General features: G+C 40.7%; 1 long non-coding RNA gene across 4 annotated transcripts in view; it reads right to left on the bottom strand.

The window, feature by feature from the left end:
- Positions 1–14,987, bottom strand: part of LOC135296711 (uncharacterized) — a 34,570-nt gene extending 19,583 nt beyond the window's left edge. The window contains exons 1-4 of one of the 4 annotated variants that reach the window (XR_010358730.1): positions 14,569–14,987; positions 12,951–13,280; positions 5,206–10,488; positions 1,302–4,182 (exon numbers count right to left, since the gene is read on the bottom strand). This is a non-coding gene — a long non-coding RNA (uncharacterized LOC135296711). Of the gene's footprint in view, positions 1–1,301; positions 4,183–5,205; positions 10,489–12,950; positions 13,529–14,568 lie in introns of those variants that run through there. The other 3 variants (XR_010358729.1, XR_010358728.1, XR_010358731.1) reach the window with 3 other exon arrangements.

Here is a 14,987-nt window from a genome sequence, read left to right as displayed (position 1 = left end):
CATAGAATTTACCCCTCGTTAGGAGCTATTGACCAGGAAAGTGACCTTTTGTTCCTGCAATCTATAAATTGCCTTTTAAAGTCATTTGCAATAACCATTAAAGTAGAGGAGCAGTTACAGGAGAGATGTATATGAAGGAAGGTAGCTCAGAAGATGAACCATCAGTAGACATTGGCCACAGTACATTCTAAATCCTTTTTGTGTCAGCAGGAAATAAAGTCGTTATGCATGAGAAATAAAAGTAAAGGTAAGTTATGATTCAAAAAATTAAAATGTTTAATGAGTTTTACTCATCTTTAGCAATCACTGGAAATGGAAAGGTGGTGAGAGCAGGGGAGATGAAAACGGCAAAGTCTTCAAATGCAAATGAGGAGCTCTGGTAAAACCCAACTTTGTGGTAAGCATTTAAAGGACCCCTTAATTAGCTTTTCTGGAAAGTTCACTGATGATATGCTGGAATAATGATCCCATATGTTCAAAAATGTCTAGTCATTAGCCAGCATGGTTGCTGAACATACTAATGCATTTGCCTTTTAGATATTTCAAGAGCTGCTGGTGCCTCTGCTGCTGATGCTGCTGGGGAGGTCAGCCCTTTGTTTTGCTAAATCACATACTGGCTTTCAGGACTGAATAATTTTCTTAGTCACACTGTGAACATCAGTTCCCAGCAAAGAGAGGAGAATGGTCATGTTTAGAGTGGAAAGGACAGCGGGTTCAAGAGGGATGGGGCTTGTTTTGTTCTTTTTTTGTTTTCTGTCCTGGCCCTGGTCCACCAATATGTGCAAAAATCTGGAGTGAATTAGCAGAATAAGTGTGGGACTGGCAGTCCCACACTGTCAATAGATTATTGATAGCATGAAAAACATTTTTTTAACACTTAGTCACTAAAACACCTTGGGTTTTCAGACAGATGCTCAGGTGTATTTTAAAATAAATGTCATCACCTCATCTTTTTGTAGCTGTGATAAACAAGTAGCCTGTCTAAAGACTGGTACCTTGAGACTGGGACTTGCTGAGGACAAGAAATCCCTTGTCTGACACCTCAGCTGTGAATTTACAGACTTCCACTCCTTAAGCTCCTGTGCTAGAAGACTTGAATAATCTTCTCTACGCTTTTTGGTTTTACCTAGTCCACTTTTTGGTGCAAGTCCACCTGGTCAAATGAAAGAGCTCTCATTGATTTAATTAAGGATTGTATTAGGCATGAGTTAAAAATAAGAAAAAGGAATAGAGCTAAACTAAGAAAAAATAATAAGAGAGGCATTTCTGCAGATAGAATTTTAGAAATGTAGGTTTGAACACAGAGAAACTGACCAAAACTGTTCCAGTTGGTGTGACTAGGAAAAAGACCTAGAGTTAGTAGTGAGGAGACCACACAAAAAGTACAAAGAAAGTGAATTTTGGACCAATAGAAGATGTGGGGGGAGGAGCAACACAAATAATTCTCACACTTTCAAAACAATGAGATCTTCAGCAGATCTTATTTTCAGTAGGCAAGACAGAATTTAAAAAGAAGATATATTGAAAGGACTCTTAATTTTAATATCCCAGAAATAAACATCTCAAATCTGATTTAAGCTTTGTCCACTGGGGTGTTTATTTTTTTCCTTCTTACAATTTCTCTTTTGAAGTCTAGAGGACAGAGGAAAATGCAGAATCAATAAACATACAAAGGCATCTTTTTATTGGTCTGTCTTTCAGTTTTTGATGGAATTACAGAAAAAAGAAAAGTAAACGTGTTTCTAAGGATAAAGTCTAACACATTCTTCTTTTTAAGAATATATTGAAGCTAAGGCAGTGTGATTAGGTATTCTCTTTGTCCTGTGGCTCTCTGGAACGAAGAGTCTGGGCTCCAGGGTACATTTTCCTCCACTTACAGTAGAAGAACCCACATCAAGTTCATTTTTTATGACTTCCATAATCATGTGTGGATTGTCACAGTGTGAGAGCTGGAGTTAATTTTAACTGAATTGTGGCCTAGAAAATATAGTTTCTTAATAAGCCTGAAATATACATCAGATCAGAATTTCCATTTCCAAAATTTGGAATGAGTTACTCATCTGTGAAGCTGACAACAGCTTCCATGTTTAAGCGCTAAACAGCTTTTATTGAGCCAACTTTTAGAAGGTGCTAATATCTAGATCCACATGTCTTCTATGTTTGCAATGGCAAATACTCAAAAAGAAGCATAATTTGGCTCAAAATGAGTTGATATAACAAAAAAGTTCACATTCTTCCTATGTCACTGTTGCCTGAAACAGATATAGAGGCAATTTATTCAGAATAAATTATTGCCAGCCTTAGCTAAAATAACTTGCTCTGTGAAGCTTCCTTATGTATGTAACCAAGGGGAGCTGTCTGGTTACATCTGTTTTTGCACATCTTTCAGATGTATCACACACAAAATCCACCATTTGGGGATATTGTGTCATCAGTGACACAGTCTAGGGAACTCTGAGCTCATAAACCAAAGAACAGATTACATCCATCCATATATGTAGTTTTTTCATCTCTATCAGATGCAATGTTGATAATATTCTTCATTGTAATATTTAATGACAATCTTCATCTAATAATTGATGGCAGTATAATTTAATATATAAAATTACTTAATCACGGGAGGTTGGAAAATGTTCTTCATTTTGCTTAATTGTTTAAGGACACCTTGAAAAGGAAGAACAACATGAAATTGTTTGGGAAAAAAATGAAGAATATAGATTGGTCACCTGAAATGTAATATGGCATTACATATATTTGGATGTGCTATTTACAGGCAGATGCAGAAAATCCAGAAAATCTGGACTGAAGTTCCTTTGCCTTTTGCTCATTTTTCAGGCCACTGATTTTCTTTGTGGCACAAATTCACTCATATGCTTCACTCTCCCACTCCTCCTGAACATATCCCCTCCTTAAGTAACTCAGTCATGCTTGGCCCCAGCCATCAACCAAGCACCAGGCAGCCACAAGAGGGGACATTTGGAATGATGGCATTGACTTTCCCAAGAAACTTACGTGTGATGCAGCCCTGCTGTCTTGGGGATGGTTTGACACCTGCCTGTCCATGGGAAGGGGTGAAATCATTCCTTGCTTTGCTTTGTGCTCATGGCTTTTGCTTTCCCCATTAAACTGCCTTTGTCTCAACCCATGGGTTTTCCAGCTTTTATCCTTCAGATTCTCTCCCCAGTCCCACTGGTGGGTGAGCGAGAAAGTGGCTGCGAGGGGTTTGGTGACTGGCTGGGCTTAAACCATGGCAGCTCTCCAAGACTTGCTTCTCTTGTGTCTCCCAACTAGGTAACCTCACTGCAAGACGTACAAAGTGACCTTTCTTGTCTTGCCTGCTCTGTTCCTCCTCTGACAAACGTGGAGGGGGATGCATCTAGGTTTGCTTGTGCAGAAAGAGAAGATAAGAGGAAGACTGGAATCTCCAAGATCTCTGTAGAGGGTAATAGTAAGCTTTGTGCCATTCTCTTTTTTTCTTTTCTTTTTTTCCAGAAGGTGTTTGGCTAGAAAACTGTCTGAAGTGCACTAAAGGGCCAGGGATAGAATAAGCTATGTTTTTTCTCTTTTCAGATAGCCAGCTGCATCTTTGCTCACATTCTGTCTAGTTTTGCAACAAACACAAGCTGGGGCATATCCCTTCCTTGTCTATGTTATCCATGCTCTTATGTGGCAGGTACACCAATGTCAACCAGCAGTCTGCTTCCAGGATGGGGCATCTTGCAGAGTGTGGGCTGCAAGGCTGGGTGGGTGTTTCGAGAAATGAGTTTGTACCTCTGACAGAGGCAGAAAAATTTGTGTCAGTCTTTGATAAGATCTTTGCTCTTTTGGAAACATCAGGCTTTTCAGATGTGGCCTTCAGCTGAGCCCACATGTGTTAGAGACGGGGAATGCAACTGAGACATTCCTGGTGCATGCTGATGTAAATACTTGGTGAATGGGGTCTGGAAATTTTCAAGGCTTGTTTGCAAGACAGACCACAGCAGAGCAGTTTCCAGCAGGCAAGGTGTAGACTTTCAAAGTTTTAGGTCACAGAGTCCAAAAACGACACCTTGTGTTTCTGTGCTTTGCTTTACTAGATGAAACATGATCTTGGATTCATCCTCAGCAGATGCACACTGCCAGCACTGGCTCTTGTAAGGACACTGTTGCTCAATGAATTTTCTATATTTTATCAGAGCAGAGCTGTGGGAAACATCACATGAAAGTAATACATCATATAAAAGATATTAAAAAGGTGAAAAATATACCTGTGGGAATTGTCTCATAATTTTATTATCCAAACCTCAGGAATTTGCCAAACAGGGCTGGAAGTCTCAGAGGACTGGCTAGCTCACAAAATTTCTGCTGCTTTGCTAAGGAAAATAGGGCAAATGCACATTTTAATTCTGAGCACTTTGTTGCTTCTGTTTCTACTCTGTAGCTGAGCGAAGTGTGAAGCACAGAGGTATATGAAAATGAAACTGAAAAGGAGAAGGAGCTGCTTTTCTAAACATCTTGGCATTTGGCCAGGTCTTTTTGGTGATGTAAATTGGGAAAGCTGTTGGCAAGCTAAGGAGCTGCTTTAGATTACACCCCATGAGAATCTGGCACGGAGCATTTGACAAGTTTTTGGAATTTAGATTTTCAGGAGACACAATATAAGGCTTTTATTTAAATACTCAGGTTCAAATATAACCTGAGCTCTTCTTCGGTGTCTGAAAATATCTCTTCATCAGCAAGCTCAGAGAATTACCACACAAGCTAGCCAGAGGTTCTCCTGTTATTATAGCATCACTTTTGCATAGTCACGCCTATCACTGTTGTTCAATGACTGCCCCCACAGCCCCCTTTTTAAGCTAAATTCAGCTATAACTGACTAATTAAGCAACTTTGAGATGTATTTCAGAATCTATTGACTAAAAAGTTATATTCTTTCAAAGCTGAAAGTGTTGCCTTAGGGGAATTAAGTCAGCCCTTTAAAATTTTTAGTAGCACAGCTTTCTGCTTAATAGGTTTTGAAATACATCTCAAACTCACTTAATTAGTTATAGTGTATTTTAACCCTGGAAAGTGGTTGTGTTTCTCCAGGCATGGACACCAGCTAGCAAGGCTTGCTGCAGGCATGGCCACGTGCACACCAGTCCTGCTGCAGGTGCAGCGAGGCAGATGAAGGTGGAGTGTGAGAAGCTGAGTGCCACCCATGGGCACAGGGTGCAGGAGACTGACCTGCTGCTTGAGGCATCTCGTGCAAGGGCTCATGTGCAGCTGTCTTGTGTGCCCTTGCATGTCCTTACTGGCTTGCTGCCAGCAGTGATGGCAGCCAAGGCAGTGCTGACGAGATCCCGTTGCTGCAGAGGGTGTCAAAGGTAATTTTAGGTTTTGTGGGATATTCTGCCTGAGAAATGTGCAAGATCCCTGCAGGTCGTGTATGAGTTCTGGCAGCCCTGTACAGATGTCTCAAGTATGCTAGGACAGCTTGTGTAGCCAGACACATATGTTTGGGCAACTCAGTTTTGTGCCTGTACACACCTAAATTTAGTTTTTTTGTGTTGTTTTTTTTTTTTTTTTTGGGGGATGGGGTGGTGTTTGTTTGTTTGTTGGTTTGCTTTTTTTTTTAAATTTAGAGCTGAATCTTCTGTGGCATGTCTGCGCTGTGGCGTGCCTATGCACGCTGAGCTTCTTCAGCCATCCCAGCCTCAGGAATGTGCTCTCCCTGTGCCTGGTCTGCATGGCGGGGCAGCAAGGAGAGTCCTGTTGCTTCTGGGCTTGTAAATCTTCCCTCCTTCCAAGCAGAAGCAAAGCTGTTCTGCTGGGCTCCTGATCATTTCTCTCTGTGCTCACTGGCCTGAACCCGTGGTGGTGTTCTCCTTCACCTTTGCAGAGGAGAGCATTTGGACCAATATTAATGAGCTGCGTGTTTAATTACCTGTCTCTGCTACTTGAAACTTTCTTCTTTTACACTAGAAAGGAAAATTTATATGATTCAGCAGCATCCTCTGTCACAAAAACTACTTAGAGCAAATGTCTATAGATATCACATTGCCCTGGAAAACCAGGTATCTCTCTCTCTGCTTTCATCAGTACAGATAATTTGTTAGTATTCACATTAGCCAGACTTCACTGAAGTCTATTATTAGTCAATAATAACACACTGATTTTCTAATATAGCATCTACCAGCTTAACCTGTCTACTAGATTTAAGGGTGCTATTTTTTTCTGAGTCTTGTCTACTGTCTACTGCCTTTTTTTTTCAGTGCTGTTTTTACTTTCTAAAACCACACAGAGACATATTTTGAGAAGACTTTGACTAATAGCTGTTTGACCTGATAAATTGGAAATCTTTTTTACTGATTCTATGCTGCCAGACTGAAACTGTACAAAAATGTACAGGGACTCAGATGATTTCTTCTGAGTATTGACACTAAGATTTTTTGAAAAGAATTTTAAATTTACTTTCTGAACCTAGGGCTAAAGCAGGAATATAATTGATCTAGGAACTTGCCAGAAATTGTTGTCTCTTCTGTCATTGATTCTATTATTTTCTCCCCAAAGTTCTTTATTATATTTTAAGTGTTTTTGACGCAAATCTGTTAAGATTATCAAGATTCTGTGCATCTACTGTGATACAAGGAATACTTCAAGTAAAACAAAAATTATTCTTAACTTCCCTTCAAATTTAATCAAAGCCTGCAGTAAATTATTCCAGATAATTTCAGTGCCCAACAGTTTTTGAGCTCTTTAGAATCTATGCAAAGCCATAGCAAGAGAGGAAGGCAGCTTCCCCCATCCCCATTAATAAGGGAAAATGAGCTTAAAGTAAGATAAATTTCACAAAGTTAGTATTTCAGTTACCCAGAATTAAACAAATACCAGTCTAATAAGTATAACTGGAGCAAAACCAACGTTAAGAAAAATTATGTTGTAGTATGCAAACCTTACGCAATTATGAAAGCTGTAATTGGTCATGATGATGAAGTCTGACAAAAACCCCATTCCTGCTGTAATGAAGTCTTGATAGAGGAGTAGGGTGGTGACTGACACTTAGTGAACTGTGTGCTAGGACATATTTAAACCTGAGCAGGCCTGGGATATTCCCAGATAGACAGTGCACCTGATCTGGGATACCTATATGTGCTACAGCATCATTCTCCATAAATCTGACCCCTGAGCAGAGGTGCCTGAATTATGTGCCAAGACTGGTTTTGTTTGACTTTTGTCTGCTTACAGCTTATCCACAAATGACTTTGAGATTTGTTTAGATTTGTTAATATTTTAGTGGGCATTAATAAACTGTTAATGAAACAATTAGCTGGCATGATAAGGTAACGAAATATATTTACGGCATAGCAATTCCAGGGATATTGTCTCTGCTCCATAACTGGAGTTTATGGGCAGTGATCTCTGCCCTGTTCAGGGCATTCAGAAATATTTGTTACTGCCTGGGAATAAAGTAATCGGTTACAGTGCTAATAATGTTCTAGATGCTTGTTCTAACTGATATTTGTGAGGTTTTTGTTTTCCATTACTGATCCCACAGCTCTCAGTATTGTGCCAGACTGTGAGGACACCAGTGGAACATGATGCTGGGCTTGGACTGCATTTTAAAAGGTTTCTTTTCCTTTCTCTGTTTTTTGCAAAAGCCACCCACTTATGAGCAGATAGTAGTCATCACAGAAGCAGAGAAAATAAAGGCAGGCTTGGGTGTTCCCTATAGCTCTAGGAAGAAGTAGTATTTATGGGTGGAAACCTTTACTGTTTTAAAACATCTGCAAAGGGCTAGCAGGTCTTTGTTGTCTTTGGCCAGAGGCTGGCAGTCACAGAGTATTGGGAAGAACTGAATTAACTATTCCAAGTTAAAACATAGTGAACCATGTCCTTTTGCTAATTTTTTTTCCTCAGAAAGCATATTTTCAACACGAAATTAGCCTTCTTTATTTGTTTGTTCTTAGAAAACAAGCATTGATACTATTCCATTTTACCAAAAGTTCCCCCCTTTGCTTAGGAAAAGAACTTTCCATAAATTTTTAATTATTTTCTCAGCTTATCATGAACAAATGATACCCTTTTCTTACGCTAATAAGTGGAACTCTATTCTAGTGAGGAAAAGCAATATTTCTGCTGCAGCAGAGCAAAATTTTAATCTTTTTAAGTGATCTAGAAAGTCCAGTAAAATAAAATTGAATCCCTTTTGTTAATGAATGCTTTGAAATTAGCAGATCAGTTAACAGGTGCAAATAGTTCTGCTGGAACATTTTGACTGATGACCTTTCCACCTGGTCTATGCAGTATGTTAGAACACTTCTTTATCTGTTGGCTGCTGAAGTAATGATCCAAAACACGATTTGCATTTTGTAAACATGACTGGGAAGGGTTTTTTTAAAGTCTTACCAAATAGTGTTCAGGGGCACAAAAGTATGTTTAGACTGGCTCGATCTTGTCTCACTTCCTGGCAACCCAGTGGGAAGCTGGGCTATCAATGCAATCTTTCCTCTCTACCTCTTTCTTTACAGAAACTGTAGGGAGTGGAATTACAACTACCCCACCACAAACAAACAGCTTACCCTGAGCTGATGCATGTGCACCCAGTATCTGGCTTCAACATAACGTGAGGGTTTACTGCTTGCTTGCTATTGTTTAGCTTGCTGAGATAACAGTGTATTTTTTGAGGGTTGTTCATAATAACTAAACCACCACAGGCAAATACAAATGTGCCAAAACTCACATTACCTTGTTGTGCGATGCCCTGCCTGTTCTCCCCAGTTTGCCAAAGTCTCCTGCAGCTCACTAGTGCAGGGGTTCCTCTGGCTCTACCAGCCTCTCCTCTGGTCTCCAGGTTTTTTCCCCAGCAGGTCTAGATCATAAACAGTGTGAATGTTCGACTATTTATGCTTTTAATGACCTTGTTATTATCCTACCACAAGTCCGATATAAATATACATAATTAATTGTATTTTACTTTTATATGTGTGAATAGTGCATCAGGTTTTCCTTTTCCAGACAAAGGAAAAAGTGTGTACCAATTTTATGAGATAGTACTATATGGCTAAAGTAGACAAAATTTGGAGCTGGGAACCCCTTTGGACTAATTGCAATATCCAGCACTTCACTTCCATTCCTGCTCAAATGCAACCCAGACCATTGGTAACAAAGAGCCTGGGATGGTAACCTGCCAGTGTGATAGAGTATAAAATAAGTGGGCTGTCCCTGTTCCTTCTAATGGACAGATGTTGATGCAAATACCCTGCCCATCCCTCTGGCACCCTCAGCCAAGCCAAAGGGATGGTGCTTCTCCTGATCTCCCCTTCCAGCCTCTGGTCTGATTGCTCCCCTGTAGCCTTATGGCTGAGCCCCAGATTATGAGAAGCTTTTCCTATGTGGGCTTCAGCCCCAAAAATGATTTTGTAGAGGGCCAAAATGTACCACATTGGGATGTTGGATGCACTGAATGCAGTCCCCAGTCAGCATGATGCCCAAGAGTTTGCCTGGTTTTCAATAAAATTGTCCAGCAGACATGAAATGGAGTTTGCTCTTTAGCACTGTGCTGCTTTTAGGCTGGGAGGAGCAGTTTTAAGAAATAGACAACTCAATTATCCAGGGAAAGAGATTTTTGTTTGTTGTTGTGCAAAAGGAGTAACTAAATATCTTATTTGTTTGGAAAGATAACACTCTGGTTAGGTAATCTGTTGTTTTGAAGGATCTTGCTTTTATTAAGGAAAACAGTATCTATCTGCGTCTATCCAGCTTAGCTATTTGCAGGACACTTATCTCTGCAGTGTCTGAGAGCTAAGCACGATCATTAAGGGAAATGCTAACATGTTTAAATCCTAAATGAGAACCGCATTATGGGATAAGTTCAATTTCATGTCATAGTGGGAAACCTAGAGCCTTTCTGAAGATGAGCCGAGTATTGAACACAAGCTGTATTAGCTTTGTATGCTGGGATTTTTTTTTCCCTTTTTACTTACTGTTTATTAGAGACTTTAGATCTTGATAGGTTATAAAGCTTGAGGAGGGGGAAAAATGATATAATAAAGCCAAGCAGCATCAGTAGATTGGAGAGCAAGAACCACCTGCCACTCCGTGAGCTGCAGCTGATGAAGGGTACAGAAAGAAATGATTGACACCAGCACACAAACACACGCCCCGACTAGACACAGCAATATAGCTCAATAGCAACGTTATATCCTGTGATGAGATGAAAGAATAGAGGCTTTAAAAGTAAAACACTTTGGAACATAAACTCCCCATATATTGGAGTGAGTCCCTGAGGAGCAGCAGTGTGCCCCGTGCCCCTCCTTTGCTCCTGCTCGCGACAGATCCTGCTCCACAAGCAGCAGGCAGGTTCAAACAAGGTCAGAGTGTCTGGCTTCTTGGCAGGAGCTGTCCTTTCTGCAAGCTTAATAAATGGAGTCCAGGTGCAGGAGATACTCTTTGCAAACATATCCTCCATTGCGCCTATAATGTTTTCCATTGCCAGCGCTGGAGCTCCCAGGTTGTATTAGTCCCCTGCTGATCAGAAAAGGGTTTGACAATGACCAGTTGCCAAGAGAAGGAACTTAATCAAATTAGAATGCATAACATTTCTGAAAAACATACCAAGAATTCAGAGCTGCATGCAGCTGCCTAGAGCAGAGGTCTTGAACACCCTGCCCACAGGCTGGAGTTTTATTTCTCTGTGGGCCATATGGCACATGAAGCCTGGAAACATGCTTACTTTCATAATAAAATGCTGCTCACCCACCTGGCTACAAAGCTAACCTTTAAAAGCAAGATAAGCATAACAGATAAAGAACTCTCTTCCTTATGTGAAATGAGACCTCTGGGAAAAATGAATTCCTTCCACCTTTTTTCCTCCTTTGCACTGCACTACAGTGGGATGTTCACTCTGAAGCCTAGTAATGATATTAATCTCTGCACACAAATCTCTGTCAAAATGACCAGGTATTGTCAAATGAACTAGGAAACAAGAAAGAAATATAAGGCTGGAAGAGACTTTCTAAATCAACAAATGCAGTTACATACTGTCACTGGTAATAATGTTACTATAATATGAACAGTCAAGCCTAGTTTGAGAAAAAAATGAAAATGCTGAAGGAAGACATGGGAAGGAAATTCAGAAGCAAAAGAGTTGGGGCTGGAAGAAAGAAACAAGCAAGGGAAGAGAAGGGGAAAATAAAATGTAAAAGGGTAGCAAAAGAATGGGAGAAGGTAAAGGGGTACCAAAAAAATGGGAACAAGTGACCAGAATACTTCGGAGGCATATTTTCCTGCTGAAGGTAGTAAGTACAACTTGAATAGCTGCTGACATCTCTGAGCCTTGTTATGTGTGAGACACATGGCAGTTCTGATGGTAGTGTAACTTCCTCTGTAGTGTCACTGCTGTGGTGTAGCAGGTAACAAATTTTCGTTTGGTGGTGTTTGTTTCCTGGGAGCACCTGAGTTTTACTTGGGGAGTTGCAAAAAAATAGTATTTTGTCTTGAGTTTTCCTGACAGCACTCTCTACCTGTACAATTGGAGACACAAAGAGTGTAGTTGCACAGTTAGTGCTACACATGCAGGCTGTGTCTAGTTGTGGACCACAAGTCCACAAGAGGCATTATTTCTCTTCCCTACTGGATGAATCACTCAGCTAGCTAGTGTGGGTCAAGTTCTGAATTGTAACTTGCTGCGTTACTTCATCTCCGCTTTGTTCAGTGAAAGACACGAGAACCCACCATGGGATTTAGATGTCTATCCCTCTCTATATTCAATTGAGACATTTGGAAGATGCAATATAATTGGATTTTCATACCAGTTGCAGCTTAAATCAAACTTCATTATTGGCTCACTCAAACGTCAAATACAGGGAAAGTTGTGAGTGACTTTGGATGGGATAAATGAACCTAATAAATTAGTCATCCAGCTGTGTTATAAAAACAATTTTTTTCTGGAGTGTTTGCTTTCAACTTGCCAAGCAATGTCCCAGCTTTCTATGGTTGTGTAGCAATTTTGAGTAGAGCCTGGCAGCAATACCTAACTCACCGTTAGCTTTGTCCTGTGTAGAGTGTCTGTTAAGCTGGCCCCAGCAAGCTGACTTTCCTTTGCAAATTGGTCAGGACTTAAAACTGTCTCCTGTCACTGCCCCTCATTTCACATTAACCTTAACTGATGCCCAGAAGGACCTAACTGCAGGGCACTGGAAACAAATGTACCAGAAATCCATCCTTCCACAGTTTTACCACCAGGCATTAGATATATCAGAGATCATTCTATTTAATTTATGAGGTGTGAGAATCAAATAACCTATATAAAAATTTATGTTGTGTCTCTAGATGTCCAATCGAGATTGAAATATGTCTGGTTAACTTCCAAATAAATTGACTCCTCTAGAGTTTTCACTGAATTTTTCTCCCAGGCTAGAGTATGATTGAGTTTTATAGGTTTAATGTTGTGAAGTAGCACCTTAGAGAGAGTAGAGTTGAGACATTTGCCCAACCATAGGCATATGCTATTGTTTCAGTACCCGTGAGGGGGACTCACTTTAGAGGGAGTTTATGGCTCTGCTTTGTCTGTAATTGCTGATTAAAATAGTACCATAGCAATATTTAAAGAGAGTCAAGCCCTACTGAGGGATAGAGCCAGTGTTGTGGGAAATATTTCTGGATGAACTCATGCTTCCCAGCCAGCAGAAATTCAGCCATCATGTTCAGGTTAGCTGGGATTGGAGAAAAGGAAAGATCTGACTCACATTCTCCTGGGATGGGGGTGAATGTGGGATGCTGATACTTGTGAATCCATTTGGCCAAAGACCCTCTTCTCTAGAACATAAGCCAAACATCTATGAAAGCACATAAATTCAGGCACCCTCCTGCAATGTGCCCCTCACAGAGAGCCCTGAAAGCTGCTGGGACACATGCTGAGGAATTTTGGTGGAATCTCTGCGTCTTTCCTTGTGCCTGGTGTTGGTGCATCAGACTTTCCTTCCTCTCACCTGCAGTGCAGATGGTGGAGCTGAACATGGGATATCGTTGTCCATCCTGGAGACGCAGGCACACATATAGTCCTTCTGGATGTGCAGGTATGTTCCCCCTTTGGTGCCTCTCTGGTTGTTGATGCTATATCACCATGCCTTGAAATGTAGGTGGTAGCTCTAGTTAAGGGTGGGTCATAGTTTAACCCCAGCCAGCAACAAATGCCAGGCTGACACAGCCACTTGCTTACTCCCCCACCAGTGGAACTGGAGAGAGGATCAAAAGACTAAAGTCCAGAAAACTTGTGGGTTTTCATAAAGACAGTTTCATACGTAAAATAAAAGCTGTGCCTGTAAGCAAAGCAAAACAAGGGTCAGTCAACTCCAGGAAAGCAGGGTTGCAGCACGTGCAATGGTTATTTGGAATACAAGCACTGCAAGTCCAAACATCCCCTCCCCTTTCTCTTTTTTCCCCTTGCTTTACACAGTGAGCATGATGTCATGTGATATGGAATATTCCTTTGGTTGGTTGGTGTCAGCTGTCCAGGTTGTGTCTTCTCCCAGCCTCCCACGCACCTCCAGCTCCCTTGCCAACATGTCTGTATGAAAAGCAGAAAAGGCCTTGGCTCTGTGCAAGCCCTGCTCAGCAATAACAAAAACATCTCTGTGTTATCAACTCTGTGCTCAGCACAAAGGCAAAACACAGCCCCACAATAGGTACTGTGATGAAAATTAACTCTACCCTAGCCCAAACCAGCACAGGGTGGAAAGCTGTACTTTGCCTTGATTTACCTATAATATAGTTGAGCTGAGTACCATATGTGGGAGAGAAAACCCAGCACTAGCAATGTTTTGATAGCAGTGGGGAGAGGACTTGTGTTGGTCAGGGGACAGCCTCAACAAAGGGATTGTTTGTGCACAATTACATGAGAGATTAAGCAGATATTAAGCAGAAGTCCATTGCAAATTTGTCATTAGCACTGAGCCTAAAACCTGCACTTTTAACACTCTTTATCCATTCCTAACAAATATTTTGAGTAATGTTAATCACACCGGAGAAGTAATTTGTGCAAAGACTGTGCACAAGACTATTTTTTCTTCTGGAAAAGTAAAAAACAAGATTGGAGAATTGACACAAGATCTGTGGTTTCACAAGCCATTATTTTTTACCCTGAAATCTTTCTTTTACTCTAGTAAATCTGCTGCAGGAGTTGTATTTTACCCTGCTGGGTAGGGGAGCAGCTTTGCCTTACTTTTCATATTGTGTAACATTTCAGGCTTTGACTTGATGATTGTAATGAATTTTGTAGGGTAGGCAAAACAGCAAAACAGAAACATCTGAATCTCTGTTCTTTTTGTGAAAACTTACAGCTGGCACAATGATTAAACTTCCTTGGGTCTGCTAAATCCTGTGGGAGTTCTTTAAAATTATAGCAGATTTCATTGAGTGTATGTAGCAAATATGACCTATGATTCCACCTATGTTTTCCTTTAGTTTAATTCCTACCCCTCCACTTTGCTCCTTTCGTCAGCTCTTTTTTAACTTCGCCCCGTCCTTGATTTTTTCCCGGAACAATCCAGCTCTCTTGGGCTTAGTCTTCATTAAAAAGGAAAAAAAAAGTTATCTAACATGTCTTACCTAACAGCCCTGTTTTTTCCAGTAAAGGTGAGAAAGGTGGTTTTCTTTTCAGGCCTGCCAATTCTTGCCTTTTCTTCTGAGATTGCTTGCCAGCGTGGAGATGGCTTTGTGTTGTGAATTCCTCTTTCACAGTTCTGCTCCAAACCGGGTTACAGCCATCAGGTTGTGCCGAGGTTGCCATGCAGGTATCCATTCAGAAAGATTTCCAATGAGAACCAGCAATGTTTTTCCTTTGAAGTGCTAATAACAGTTATTGTCGGGTTCTTCCTGTCCTGGGTGACTTTACATAAGTGATTATGTATGTGTGTGAGATAGCAAAGCGGGGAAAAAAAAGCAGATGGAAGAGCAGTAATAACTGGGGAGTGGATGAGTCCACAGCACATGGGCAAAGGAAATGCTGGGAGAAATAATTAGTGCTG

This window comes from Passer domesticus, chromosome 3 (genome assembly GCF_036417665.1).
Source record: "Passer domesticus isolate bPasDom1 chromosome 3, bPasDom1.hap1, whole genome shotgun sequence".
Taxonomy (NCBI): Eukaryota; Metazoa; Chordata; class Aves; order Passeriformes; family Passeridae; genus Passer; species Passer domesticus.
The sequence above is the reverse complement of the archived record's forward strand: the minus strand, read 5'-3'. Positions and strand labels throughout refer to the sequence as shown.